This window comes from Dermacentor variabilis, chromosome 5, assembly GCF_050947875.1.
Source record: "Dermacentor variabilis isolate Ectoservices chromosome 5, ASM5094787v1, whole genome shotgun sequence".
Lineage (NCBI taxonomy): Eukaryota > Metazoa > Arthropoda > Arachnida > Ixodida > Ixodidae > Dermacentor > Dermacentor variabilis.
In genome coordinates, this window is record NC_134572.1 from 36137028 (window position 1) to 36151782 (window position 14755).

The 14755-nt window shown below is 48.4% G+C and overlaps 1 protein-coding gene and 1 long non-coding RNA gene across 4 annotated transcripts in view; one reads left to right on the forward strand and one right to left on the reverse strand.

Annotated features, from left to right (window-relative positions):
* The window catches only part of LOC142582428 (limbic system-associated membrane protein-like), a 218592-nt gene that overhangs the window by 174990 nt on the left and 28847 nt on the right, over positions 1-14755 (reverse strand). The gene's annotated exons all lie outside the window — the stretch shown is intronic.
* On the forward strand, positions 413-3220 carry LOC142581841 (uncharacterized). The gene is made up of 2 exons (XR_012828306.1): positions 413-691; positions 3071-3220. It is a non-coding gene; the product is annotated as an uncharacterized LOC142581841 (long non-coding RNA).

Below are 14755 nucleotides of genomic sequence, written 5' to 3' on the forward strand. Positions count from 1 at the left end.
CACTCGCTTGAAATAGTAAATATAAAATGTCTGAGGACAGAAAAACCTGTTGCATTACCTTAACCGCAAAGTGTATGGAATGGAGGCTCGATGCTCTTAACCCGTTCCCCAATACAGCACTTAAGCTATTATCGTACATTACTAAACAAATATATTTAGCCCTTATAACTCACCACAAAAGTCAGTCATCTATGCTTAATCAACGGGAAGCAGCTAGGTTACTAACGATGTGTCCTCGTATGCTTAAAGAAGTTCTTGTGACGACTCTCTGCGGCGTAATGGCAACAAACGGCTTCATCAATATAAAGCATGCTCGCCGTCTGGTTATAACCGCCGTAGCAGAGCACGACACGGCGTTCCAAGGAACTCAAAGAAGCTCAAACATTTTGCTTTTCTTGTGTTCTGCCGAGTGGCGTCTGGCAGACACACCGCCCGTCCTCCCGCGTGAAAGAAGGGTAGACGCGAGACGACGCAAGGAAGGAAAGAAAAAAAAAACGAACAGCGAAGAAGCAACACTGACTCCGAGCAAAGACGGCCGTCTAGCGTTTCTTGCAGCGACCGCGGAAAGACAAGGACCCAGCCTTGTGACACGTCACCAATGGCCTCAATGTCAGTGCAACTCGGGGCCGACGGGCCCGACGTCCTGGCCTCGAAGCAACCGCCTTCGACGGCCACTAGAGGGCAAGTGGCGGTACGTCTTTTTGTTCGTTCACGTATCAGGCTGATTCACTGAAATCATTCACTATCTGAAACAGTCGCAGGCCGCGAAGGTCTCCGATTCCTGTCGCTGCCATTGGAGTGTACCCCGGTGGTGTCCACTTTCCATCCGCAGCGCCCCGCTGTTTATCCCCGGACAAACGTACCTAGTTTTCTTTAAACGCCAGCATCTCTCTTTGTCTCTCTGCTAACAGTGGTGGTAAAGAGAGAGAGATAGAGAGCAAGAATAGGAGAGGCAGGAAGTTCAACCAGACGAGCACTCGGTTTGCTACCCTACAATGTGGGTGGGGGAAATGGAAAGAGGAAAAGAGGAATATTCCTATAAAGTATACCTGCTGATGCAACCCTACTTCCCGAAGGTGTCTATTTGGGGAAGGAGAGGAGGATATTCTCGAGTAACGGTCCGTTACCGATTCGGAGTCATTCGAGAATACCGTCGAAAGGACGCCGGTGACTGTACCCCAGTTGCATGTTAAATTATAATTATTAGTAAGCTTGAAATTAATCACCATTTATGATGAACAGAAAATATTAGGCAGGCAGAACAATAAGTTGCAGTCATCTAAACACGCAAGCAACTTCATTGATTTCTAAGCTAGCACGACCACCATAAATGCCAAGCAGAAACGATCTCATTAGCCTGTGCATTTCACTGAAGTTCATAAAGCGCTCACGACCTTTCCGGCTTGCTGTTTCTCTTTTATTTTTTTCATGTACAATAGTTGGAAGGCTCTCTTGTTCTTTCACTTGTTGAACGAGTACATTAGAGAGTTTTAGTTGAGCGTTCAGTGGCCGCTCTACTCAGAGTGGTGTCTCCGAACACACGGTACAAAGCTGCTGATAGGAAACGCAAGTGCGCGTTCGCACAACGCTCATACCATGAAGGGAGTGTGGCAGTGAGTCCATTTGGCATCTTTCTCGTTTTGCAGCCAAGCCAACTACGTCTCATTCTCGTCTCTGGCAAATGCGTTCATAAAAAAATAGGCAATCACCGCAGTGTTCTGCACTGAAAAAGTGAACTGAGCAGACCGCAAGCGTCGCTCAGTTAAAATTGTCTTATCGTTTTGCGTCCTTGCTCTCTCGACTCCTTGTCAAGTTCGGTCCACCTCGTTTGAAGCAATATGCGGCTCACTATTTTACGCTGACAGTATTTACGGTGAAGAAAAACCTTCGTCGCGTTCAGCCTTTTCTTCTGTATCAAGCATCAAGAGTCTAGCGCCACTATTCAGGCTATCACAAGGCCTGCTATTTCCTGCCTGCTGGCTTCTTAACGCGTAACTGCCATCTTCAAACATCATGCCCTGTGGTTTCGGCGAATGTCACGCTGCATAGTTCACACAAGTGGCAGTTTTCCGCGCTTGAGTGCCAATGCAAGAGCTCATGCGGAAAAGCATCAGGCAGCCAAGCGGAGATAGGAAACACAACGAAGCAACAACCGGAACGACACGCTTCAACACCAGCTTTCCGCAACTCGTGGGACCCTTGACATCCGCTATACAATAACTTCTTTATTCTCGCATTATACTCCACGTTAGCCTACCTGCCTGAGCGCCTAGTTGCATTGATGAATCATGCGGGCTGTGTGTAGACCTCCCATGCATGTCTGTCGTTCAGCAGAGACCTACTATCCACACACTAAACCTTGTCCGTTCTGAGTTGTATTGCTTGTGAAAATTTGTACCAGTGAGTGGGCAAGCAGTGGACGAAATGAAGCCCACCATCTGCGCGTATACACGCGCCTTGTGTTCCATGTCAGTGGGCTGGCGCCTCCTGTTGACGCCCGTTCAGTCGTACAAACGTGACACCCCACAGTTCTGGCTATACGCTTGCTACAACTGCTGACTAAAGCCGCCGGAAAGTGTACAAAGTGAGGAGAAAAATATTATAGCAAGAAAAAGAATCCGCTTCTGGGCCTTTGAAACCGTTCGTTGGTTTAATGCATGCACTCTAAGATCAAAGCGATGAAAACGCATGACGCCATGGGACGTCATGTGATGTTATCGTTACAGACACTATGCATGACGACTCGTGCTGACGGGAAAAGAAGCCTCAAAATGGCCAAGTGTGCATGTGTTCAGTGCGGCGCATCGTGTAGAGTATAGGTTACATTACGGTGCAGTTTTGTCCAATGCAATGTAGTTAAGTGTAGCGTTTTAGCGTAGGGCTGTTTAGCTTTAGCGCAGCGTAGCCTATAGCAGTACAGACTACAGAGGTTTCGTCCCATATAGTTTGCATAAAAACAACCCGCGACAACATTTTAGAAGTTTTGTTTACTATAGTGCAAGTGCACCTTAAGCCGACGAGCGAATGTCAACGCACAACCATGGTTCCAGGTTGTCTTGCTCGTTTTCAGATTTGTACCCGTCACCTTACATCCGTCACCCTGGGATGCCCGTTGCGCTCCACTTGGATGAATTCGCCTGTGTTCACCTGTGCTTTCCCACGCTCGGAAAACATCTTGCTCAAATAAACCTGGACACGTCATTAAAGCACCATCTCTGCACGTAGTGTATTTACCTTTCCTCCATGGGAGGAAGCCCCCATAGCGGTGATACGCCCCTTTCTGTTTCACGAGAGGCGAGGCACTTGCTAGGCGAAGGAATGTTGTTTCCCGAGGATGGGGCTGCGCTGTGCTCGTTTCCCACATACCACGGACACTCTTATCAATCACCCTCTCGGTGTGGTCTCCATACGGATCAGTCACCCACCCGCATACTCAGACTTCCTGGAAACGCGAGATGAAAGGCGGTCGTCGATGTGGAAATGAGGCTATACCAGGCACGAGAACGTGATAATCTTTTCGTCCAATATATGCGGAATTATAATGCCGTCGAAGAGACCAACGCCGGTAATCGAGAGCAAAGTAATTCATTTGGTTTACATATTGAGCGCGGGTGGCATGCTAGCGTCTTGTATGTCTAAATACATACATTTTATTGTTTATTTTTCTGTTCTTACATATATATATATATATATATATATATGCGTCTGCTACATGTCTCGTCCCTTTGTGACCTCTGGTTCATTTTTCGTTGTTTCTCCTCGCCAACATTTTTTTAATGACCGATTTTTCCTGCGGCTACATATCCCATTCTGCACAGCTGATCCACACAAGAACGTGATATGAAAGCTTCCTGTCATTAGGTAAACACAATCGCGCGAACTCTTCTGGGTTACGATAAACCATGGTGGACATGAGAAGGAAACAATAGATGCGATATTGAGGTCCCTGAACCGTAGAATGCCCGTAGACTGGCCCTTCTGGTAATCATTGACCGTCCACGGCCATTTTGAACCTCCAAAGGAAAGTCGGCTCACAGCGGTTTCTGCTATTCGACTGCGCGATGGAGGTTGACAAGGCACAAGGAAGCTACCAAATAAAAATAAAAAGCAGGGAAGCGTCTTTGGCAGCAACTGATCCACTGTGGAGGTCAAACCTCTACAAGGTTGAAACTTCGATCGCCGCTGACTTCTTTCTAGTCCACCAGTATACAGGTTTGGGGCCACGCGTGATCGCAAACGCGACAAAGACAAGGCCGACCACTTCACGTGGGATCTCGCGCGACCGAAATGCGGTAACTCCACATACGCCGCCAGGGGGCAAATTCTTCCTGTCCGCAACAGGCGCACCGGACCAGCGAATTATCCGAAGCGAGCGAGATATCAAACAACGCAAATTAGCCAGCAGCGTGGCTGCACGCTCCTGGAACAAAACACCGGGAAGGGGGCGTGGTGGAGCAAGCCATTACGGCCAAAGAGACACGAAGAGCATGACGCAAGGCGTCAAGTCGATCGCGCGGCACTTGGCGCGTTCGCCAGCGCGCATCGCCCGAGGTGCGCAAGCTCCAATGTGTATCGAGGAGCCCAAAAGCGGAGCAGTCGGGGGAACTGCGCTCGCACGCGCCAGTGGTCAAAGCCAAGCCAAGCCCGCGCCGACCGAACAACAGGCGAGCGTTCCTTCCGTGCCGACTCTCGGTAATTGCGACGCGATAAGCGTTCCCTGCCTCACTTGCTCCCCTGATGTATGGTCCTGCAGAGGGCTTCGCCTGAGCTCAATAGCAACACCTTCGAGCTCGGCCCGAGCAGCGTGTGGAAAAGCCCCGTCCAAGTGCGCAATTACCGTCTGAATGGTGGCCCACAAAGGCTGAAAGGAAGTCGACGGCGCTTCTGTATGGCGCCCGCTAATTGTCTCTGTGTGTATATGCGCTTCTTATCGAGATGCGGAAGAACTATCCTATTTCGTATAATGGTAGTGAAAGCAGCCGAAAGCGAAGCCATTGCAGTATTTGCAATGTGCATTGTAGGGATTACATGCAATGGCTCGATGTTTTTCTCTAAAGGTGATTAGAAAAATGAGATGAGATCATGAAAAAAAGAGTTGGCTTGATTTTTCGCTATCGAAACTATGCGTTCCGTCGCTTGAGTCTTCATAGTATGCAGGAAATAGAGAACCAGACCCAGTATGAAAAATGCGCTATCTAATCGTGATAGTTGTCCGTGGAACAAGAAATGAGAAGTCAACAGCATTTAAGGCATATATATACATAGATAGCCGTACCAAGAAAGAAAGAAAAAAGAAGAGATTATACGTAGAATCTCTTCAGGGAATTATCTGGATAATGCGTAAGCATTTCGTTGTAACGACGTGGCGTTGAGTGGTCGTGCGCTGATGTGTTACGTATTATTGCGAGAACGACAGGGAAATAATGGCGAAACGGAGAAGCGCGGTTTCAGCACCGAACTGTTAAATAATACCAGCACGGGACGAGGTATAGAAGAGGCGAGTAGAAGCAATGTTCACTCGTGTTATATATAGCCCGCAACGGATGTGGACGTGTGGTGGAATGACGAGGGAGATGTAGAAAATGTAGCTTTCCACAGAACATCGGTGTCGGGCGGCGTCGGCACGGCGTCGTTCCTCTTGTTTGTTGCGTTCGGCAGCGTCTTGCTGCAGTTCCCCGCTCTGCGCAGCGTCGTTCATTGGTTTCTGGCACAATCTGTATCCACGCTGATAATCTGCATTCCTGCGTCTCCGTTCTCCTTCACCAAGCGGCTGCGGTCGTGTGGGCGCCATTACGGTAATTGCGACAGCGCTGCGGCGACGCGAACTGCTGCGGAAGGCAGCGCAACGTGAACTGATGAGGCAAGCAAGCTACTGCAGGTGGCGGCGCCAGGTGCCCCGATGACGTTCCGATCCGAAGCCACGGCTGTTCCGCAGTTCTGGTGCGTGCCTGGCTGTACACGTCACGTGGCCACAGAGACGCGCTCGTGCCACTGCTCGCGTGATTGTCGTCGTCTTCTTCCACAGATGGCTGGCTCTATATTGAAAGCGATCGTCTCACGCGCAGGAGGAACGAACGAACAGTTTTCTCATTAGGTAACCATAGAAATGCTTACGAATTTAACACTTGCGTGATGACGCGAGGTGGAAGCAACAAGTCATTTCAATACTTTACCATGGCTTAAATTCCACTTAGAATGCGACTGCAGCACGAGCAGCACATCACATACTGCAAATCTCTATGGGACTTCGCGTGCGAGGCGGGGATGGATGGATGGATAAAACTTTATTGAATCTATTTGAATGTGGTTGGGCTCCTAGACGTCCGGGAGCCCCCTGGCCGACATCTCTAGGCAAGCACGGTCCACCAGCCAGAGCTGGTCATCCGAGCAAGTGGCCCGAAGAGCGGCCTCCCACGAGAAAAAGGAAGGGTTGGGAATAGGCTCTACCGCCATGGGCGTGGGGCAGCTCCACAGACAGTGGAAAAGATCTGCCCGGGGCGCTCGGCAGGTGGTACATTGTGGATTATGGAGACCAGGGTGAAATAAGTGTGCCAGATAGGGAGAAATAAATGCTTTGGTCTGGGAATGACCATCTTTTGCGATATCCCCCTTCTACTTCTAGAGAGAGAAAAAGGATGCATAGAAAGGCAGGGAAATTAACTAGAGGTAGGTCCGGTTGGCAATTCCTTCCACTTCAATTTACCCCACTCACCTATATAGGTCATCGAGCCAGTCCTTTCTTTATGTAACGGTTTATCGATCTATCAATAAAATACTTTATACCGGCGAATCAAAGCAGTAACACCGGTAGAAGTCGTCGAGGTAAGGGATAATACACCTAATTTTAACCATCTAAGCGCCAATCGACTGAGGCGCACACAAAAGAATGACTCCTTTTGCAGCTCTCCTATTTTTCGAAAAATGTGCAGTGACGTGCGAACGCGACTGGCCCATCGTCGAACAGTACAGCGACAGTTACTGCTGCTGCACATCAAAGCGCTGACAGAATTGCCGAAGGAAAGTGGGGCGCGTTGGCGTTGCCAGCAACAGTCGTCGTCGTCGGGAGCCAAGCTTCCTAGCAACGACCCAGTTTGAGCCGGAACGCACTGTGCTTCCGGACAATCAGCGGCGGTTATATTGAGCCGTACTCAGGTATGTTACTAAACGCACCTGTCTCACGAAACCGGGTTGGTCGCCATGAGCTCAAAATAAATTTCAGATTTTTCATCTTTTATTCCCTTTACACTTTTCCCCAGTACAAGGAAGCCAGCCGGTACTTACACTAGCTAATCTCCCTGTCTTTCCTCCCTTTCTTTCTTTCTCTCTCTCTCTCTCTCTCTCTCTCTCTCTCTCTCTCTCTCTGATGAAATGGATGATTACTTCATAGCATTACCGATGGCGACAGAAGTGCGAAATACAACAAGGTTAAAGGTATCGCTCCATTGGGCGTTGTCATGGAGAAAGGGTGCGGCTCTGCTTATGTATGTGGTGAGCCTTAACGTCTCAAAGAAGCACAGCGGCTGTGAGTGACGTTCTGCAGGGAACGACAGCAGGTTAATTTGACCACCTCAGGTTACTTGTCGTCCATCCAAAACACGGAACGCGATCGTTTTTACATTGCACTGTAGGTTTACTTTTCGCCTCACCAGAAAAAAAAAACTCATAGTAATAAAAAAAAAGAAGAAGAAAAGAAAGATGCGCAGACTTGTAGCGGCCTTGCAGCAATCACACCGAAATATCCAGCAAAGCTGTTAATGCGACTGGGGCACTTCGCAATAATTTCACCATCTCGCTGAAGGGGGGCATGCAAACATACTTATGGAAAACAAAATAAATATAATAAATAAATATAAGGTCATGGAGTAAGAGACGAATAGGCGGAGGGCCCACAGCAGCAGCTCTGGTTTGAGTGGGCGACCCATCAAGTGTGGCTTCTTAGTATAATTCTACACATTCATTACCCGCCGTGGTTGCTCAGTGGCTATGGTGTTGGGCTGCTGAGCACGAGGTCGCGGGATCGAATCCCGGCCACGGCGGCCGCATTTCGATGGGGGCGAAATGCGAAAACACCCGTGTGCTTAGATTTAGGTGCACGTTAAAGAACCCCAGGTGGTCAAAATTTCCGGAGTCCTCCACTACGGCGTGCCTCATAATCAGAAAGTGGTTTTGGCACGTAAAACCCCAAATATTATTATTATTATTACATTCATTTTAAAAGATATTGTGCGCAAACAAACAGGGACGAAGAATAGAAGAAACACAAGGACATATTCTTCATCCCTGTTTGTTTGCGCACAATAACTTTTAAAATGAATTTGTTCCAACTAGGCCGAAGAATAGAAGAAACACAAGGACGTATTCTTCATCCCTGTTTGTTTGCGCACAATAACTTTTAAAATGAATTTGTTCCAACTAGGCCGACTCGCAGTCATTCTTTAATTCTACACAGATTTGAAAACTTCCTTTCTGTAGTTGGTTGAACCCTCCGGGAGTATGGTCTAACGAGTTTGGCGTTTGCGTCAGGCAATTAACGTAACACGTATTTTCGTTCTTTGGTGGCTGCGGTGCAGTTCCTGAACAGATGTATACTTTCTTGTTTTCTTTTTTTGTTTTCTTTTGGGGGGGGGGGGGGAGGGCAGCTTGCGGTTCCGGCAGAGTGGTGGCCGAAGTCGCTGAGGCATCGAGGTGAAGCTGGCATGAGTACGCCTTATACAGACTGGGAATTTTATAAAGCTCGTCGAAATATCCAATGCAAGAGTGCTTCCGCATTTCGTTCGCATTGTAATCTCGCCACGATGAACGGAAATGTGCTCCCGACAACCACTATCTCGCGCAAAGAACGTATGTTCATTCTACTGCTGGATTCGACGCATGATGCAACACCAATATCAGATTCATAATGATAAAAGCGCTAACAAAACGACGACGGAGTGAAACGACACAGCGCTGTCCTGCGTCCTTTCCCTCCGTCGTCGTTTTGTTCGCGTTGTTACTACTGTAAAGGTACACCAACTCGCCCAACTTTCCACTTTAAACCAATATCAGATACTACTTTATAAGCAAACTTTGCAATGGCTCTGGTAACATCTTCGATTTTTTCATAGACAATCCTCAAAACTTGTGATGATTCCACGGATCAACAGTGCTTGCAATGCAATCTGTTAAAACCGACTGCATTTTAGACTAAACACCTTCGTATGAAATGAAACTTGATTTATATATATGCTCAATTAAAACTGAATTGTTTGTTGGGAATGTATTCTTTCAGAGTCAGGGAAGATGCAAGGTAGCACGGAGGCAATTTGAGAGGCCCCATATAAGTACTGAAAGGCGTGAAATTTTTTGAAAACTTTTTGCTTCCTATCAAAAGCGATGATTAAAATATATCAAAATTTTAGAAATGTGCTAATGTCCACATCAAGAACAGTTTTCAAAGCTGTATATTGCTATGCTGTCCTTGTAGGGAGTAACAAAAAAAAAACTTCAGGTTTATGCCTGACAAATACATTTAATATTTCAAAGAAAGAACCATACTATCTAAAACAGCATAGTGCCACATGTAAAGCCACCAGTCAGGCAAGGAAGATCTGTGCGCCCTTTCCTCACCTTGGCGGTAAGTAAAAGAAAGACCGTGAATAAGAAGGACGGTTACCTCCGTGAAATCGGGTCACGCCTCTTGCTCAAGGCGGTCAAGACCGCCATTCGCGGATACAGGGAAAGAAAATAAAACGGAAAACAAAACGGCTGGCACCTTCCCGCTTGCCAGAAATGTCTTGTACAATATCGGACGTCCATCGCGAGAACTGCCGGCGCGGACCTGCGGCACCCGACTGGGTGCACCGAGATGCTTTACGATGTTCGCACACGGGCCACGCATTTGCGGTCACGGCGCAGTCACGCCAACGTGCACGGTATACCAAGCCCTTGTAGCAGCGGCTGTCGGCGGCGTCAAAAAGAAAGGCGCATCCCCCCCCCCTTTTTTTTTATCTCGTCGTCATATCAAACAGCGCCGCGTCATGTCGTACATACATCGCCAAACGAGAAATGCGTGAGCTGGGCCTCGATCTGCTCCTATAGCACCGGTGTTCGGCGAGTCCCGAGATAGGCACCTTGTTGCACCGAAGAAACCGAGACATGGTGGCGCCGCCTAGTGGTCGGATGGGTGAAGCCGCGTCGCTGTGACGTCACGAACTTCTCCTGATTCCTCTTGCGCTTGTTTCGTTCGTGAGACGTACCGTATAGAAACCGCGGATGGGTTTGGCTCTTGAGAGTCTAACAATGGCTTCTGCGCGCGAACAGGTATTAAAAGGGCAGTCTGAGAAGAAAGACGAAGAAAGACGGGGGGTTTAGGCTGTGCAGGTTGGCAACTGTGTTTCGCGGGCCGAACGTGGCGTGGAAAGATACCGTAGAATCAGGTCCTGCCGTAACCCTGGCTCGAGTTTCGAGCGATAACCTTCGCAATGACTTCAGCGTTGTGATCGAAAAGGCGCTAAGGTATTGCGCGAAACCACGCGAGCTGCTAGTGCTATAGCAGAGGCACGATTACGCAAGAAAAATGTTCAGGCGCCGCGCGTCCGGGAGCTCTTTCACTGTCGTTGCTCTTTTTCATACTAGCTTTAGCAGACACCGAGTGTTGCCCCTTTTGCAATTCTGACACATGTGGCATACTTAACCGACAGTCTCGTGTTGTGTTTTTCTACGAATTTCTCAGCTAGCAAGGACTACACAAGTATGTACGTGAAGCACTGTGTCCCAATCTATGTCCTTTACACGTACGCTTTATCCTCGCTTTATTATTTTATCAAGGCCATTCCAAAAGCAACAAAACTTCCTGCAAGCTTCAACAAACAAACTATCGGAGTGTCACTTCATTTATTAAGCCCGCCGCGGTTGCTTAGTGGCTATGATGTTAGGCTGCTAAGCACGAGGTCGCTGGATCGAATCGTGGCCACGGCGGCCGCATTTCGATGGGGATGAAATGCGAAAACACCCGTGCGCTTAGATTTAGGTACATGTTAGAGAACCCCCAGGTGTTCCAAATTTCCGGAGCCCCCACTACGACGTGCCTCATAATTAGATTGTGGTTTTGGTGCGTAAAACCACATATTTTATTTTATGTATTAGAAAAATTAGGTACAGTCATGTGGTGAAAATTTAATTAAATGCACAGGAAGCCTTAATTATCGTTAAGTACTTGTAGCCAATAATCGCAGTGCACTAAAGGTGAGGCCTCTTTCCTTACTGTGTTATGTATGCACTTTGTAAATGTACGACAGACACAGCGCGACCCCGCCTAATGGACTAAACACAAAATGAGGAATACGGTTGTACCCAGTGTTGCATTCACCCTACAACGCTGCATATAGCAGCGGAAGTAGCACAGGAACAGTGTGTAACTTGTCACAAGCATAAATGGATGGATTAATCGCTTTCTCTATCAGTAGGCAACGCACGAGAATTTCCTAGAGTCTGTGGACTTTCCATTCTTCAACGCGGCAAACAAGGCGTGACGAAGGAAGCAGAAGCTTGCTCCCATTGAAAACGACGGCCTAATGTTGTGTTCACCGTGTTTGAAAAGATAAACCGCAGTTCGACGATATCTCCAATCGCAAAAGGGACAGTTCGCTCGTCCCCACTGAAATTGTTTGAACGCACTTTTGCGCATGCTATGCGCTCACACAGCAGTTGTATTTCTCAAGAGCTCAGCTTACCGAGAGAAAAGAGCTGGAAAACGATCGAAGTCTGAAAGAGAGGGCCGGTCCAGGGCTCGAGCTTGATCTCTTCTACAGGGTCGCTCGGCCCTGCAGAAACGGTGCTGTCTCGAAGAAGAATTGCTCGGCAAGCTATACGCGCGTTCTCATAGAGGCCTCTGGAGAAAATAAACGCTCCGGCTTGCTTATTCGATGTCACAGAATGCATCGCACAGACACGAAAAGAAAAATCGAAGGGCAACCATAAATATGGGCCCAAGAATCAAATCGAAGTTACGCGGGGTACAACAAGCGCGCTTCATTTACTGCTTTCTATAAAGGTAGCCATAACTCAGATTCACAACGGCAAGGAAAAGCGCGCGCCGTAGCTGAACGCGTGAACACCGCACTGCGTCAATAACGCATGAACTGCTATACAGGAGCGGCACTATATGGCAGCGGTCCGAGAGAAAACAAGTGGGAGTAATGTTTCCAAAGTGATGAACGTATCAATTTGCAAAAGCTTCAGTAAAACATCTTTGCATACAAGCTCATGCTCAGGCACGCGCGCACCGCGGAAAACGGAAGTCTCCTATAACTGGAACACGCTAACAGGCTTCAGATGTCACTAGCCTAGCTCACTAATGTTATAACCACTAACTTTCTTGTTGTTGTTGTTGCTGAACTTCCGAGTACATTCGTCTCTGGTGGTCCTGCCTTCTGGTCGACCCCTGTTCAAGGATGAGAATAGCCGAAAGCGGCCTCCGTTCGCAACTAGGTCGCTCGGGCCAAAACAAGACCATGGAATCGATTCAGCTGTTCCTTAATCAGCGTGACAAATAGAGCGCACGCGAAGTAGTGGGATCGTGCCTCAGAAGCTTCACGGCGCTCCCCACAATGCCTCATCTCTACCTGTGCACTTTTTTGGCCGCGTGTTCGCTCACAGGTGGCACGGCATCGTAAATGTCAGTATAAAGCGGCAGACACAACCAAAGGAGGCGTTCTCGAGAATCGTGTAGAAAAAAGAAGGACAAGGAGGAACATATCGCTCCGAACGTTTCGCTAAATCAGCTCCGAGGCCGCGAGAAAACTGCAAGCAGAAACGTAAACGCGCACCCCAGCCGGCACGCTTCGAAGCGTCAGCGTTCGCGCCGGTGGGCCGAGTTTCGCGCGCTCCGAATGGATTCCCAGCGCGCAGTGCAGAGAGGCGGCGCGCTGTGCTATACAGACGACGTCTATACCTTCATCTTTTTTTTTTATCCGAGAGAGATGAGAGAAAGAGGCTTGATCAATGGCCCAGTGACCTGTATGTGCCAAGAATGGAACCATTTCTGCGGCGGTGCGCTTCGCCTTGCGGAACGGAGCGACTGCCCCGGACTCAAACTGACGTGCCCTGATCGATGGTTGCACAAACAGTGGACCGCAGCCCGCCCTGTACCGTTACAGCGTTCGCCCTCTAAAAGCAAGAGCTACACACCGATACTGCAGGTCGGCGCACTGCAGCACAGTGCACGTCCACGCGAATACCGCACCTGCTCCAAGCTATGCGGTAGCGGCGTACTTCCGCGCTATCGACTGATGACCGTTCGCTGTGGCGAGTGATATAGATTGCCGCCACTGCGTCCCTTTCCTACGTCGATACGCTTCTCGTTTGGCGTGGCGGGTGGATCGTTGTAAATGTTATATCGCTGACCGGACTCATAGCGCGCGATAGGAGCCCCATGTCCGTACACAGGGATTGCGAGAACACGGGTCGATTGATATACTCAGCAAGTGAGCGAGCGAACGAGCCAAGGAAAGGAGTTTTAGATCACTTGTTATATAGTTTCTGTTTATAAACATACAAGCGCTATCGCCGTTTCGTATCAGCGCCAGCCGCTGTAGCTTGTCCTTCATTCGTTGTCAAAGTTTTCTTCCGTTCGTCGCGTGGCGGATATCGAACGATCAACTCCGGCCTCTCGCATAGACTCCTTTCACGCAACTTCTCGCACTGTTGTCCGCAACGCAGCAGGTGAAACTGGCAGCGCAATTGCGTCGCACGATCGTACGGGAGACTGGTGTGCAGTATGTCAGCAATGTGGGGTGCGGTCAACAGCCTTGAATAAACGAACTCGCCCGAGCAGTTGCGGAAAACAAACACGAACGCAGTCACGTACACATAAGAGAACCTCGAACGCACAAAACACCAAAACAGTGCATATATGATTTTCATGGCCAATGCACTACGACATGGTCCACCGAGGTGCATCATTGTGGACGTTGTCGGCATACGTGCACGTTAGTTAACTCTCGTCTAGTCATCAAATGCTTTATACGGGTTAATTGTTAGCATTTAAACAATTACGTGGTAACTTGATGAGTGAATTCGCCAGTCTTGACGCTCTGCAAACGTACATCTTAAAGTACGAATAATAAAACGTGAAGGCAATAACAGATCGCCAATTCAGAGCTAATATCGCATTAAGGTATCCTACACTCAGCCCCTAACACCTTTTACTAACTCGAACATACTATATATTAAAAATGCGCCGGATCACGATAGCCCTACGCAAGATATAAAGATAAAAAGATAACCGAGTCATGTACGACCGTGCGAATTGTTCGACTGCTCGAATCACGTGCACGGTCGACATTGTGGAGTTGTGTTGTGGCGTCTCAGAGATATTGCTTTAGCAATATCTCTGAGTGCGCTGTTCCAGTGCAACCCAAATTCTATCGCTTCTTACTGGGGTTACTGTTATTGTTTAACAGCCGAGGCTTGAAGCCACAAGCCTGTACCCGAGACCAGTCACTCAAAGATGATGTTTATCTTCGTCGGCTGGCGTATTTCTCCAAAACAAACGCATTCCTTCAATGCAAGCAGCTTCTTGAGGTCGTCAAAGAAAAGGAGTGTCGATCGGTGCGCCGAGTCAGTGAAGTGTAGCGAATGGCCTCGTATACTTTACAGTCGTTTTTGTTTTGCTTTTGTTTGTTTTTCTTCTTTGCACGTACACAGAGGCTGCGGGATGGTAACAGATAAGCAGCAAGAAAATGCGGCCTACATTTGGATACCAAAAATAGTGGGC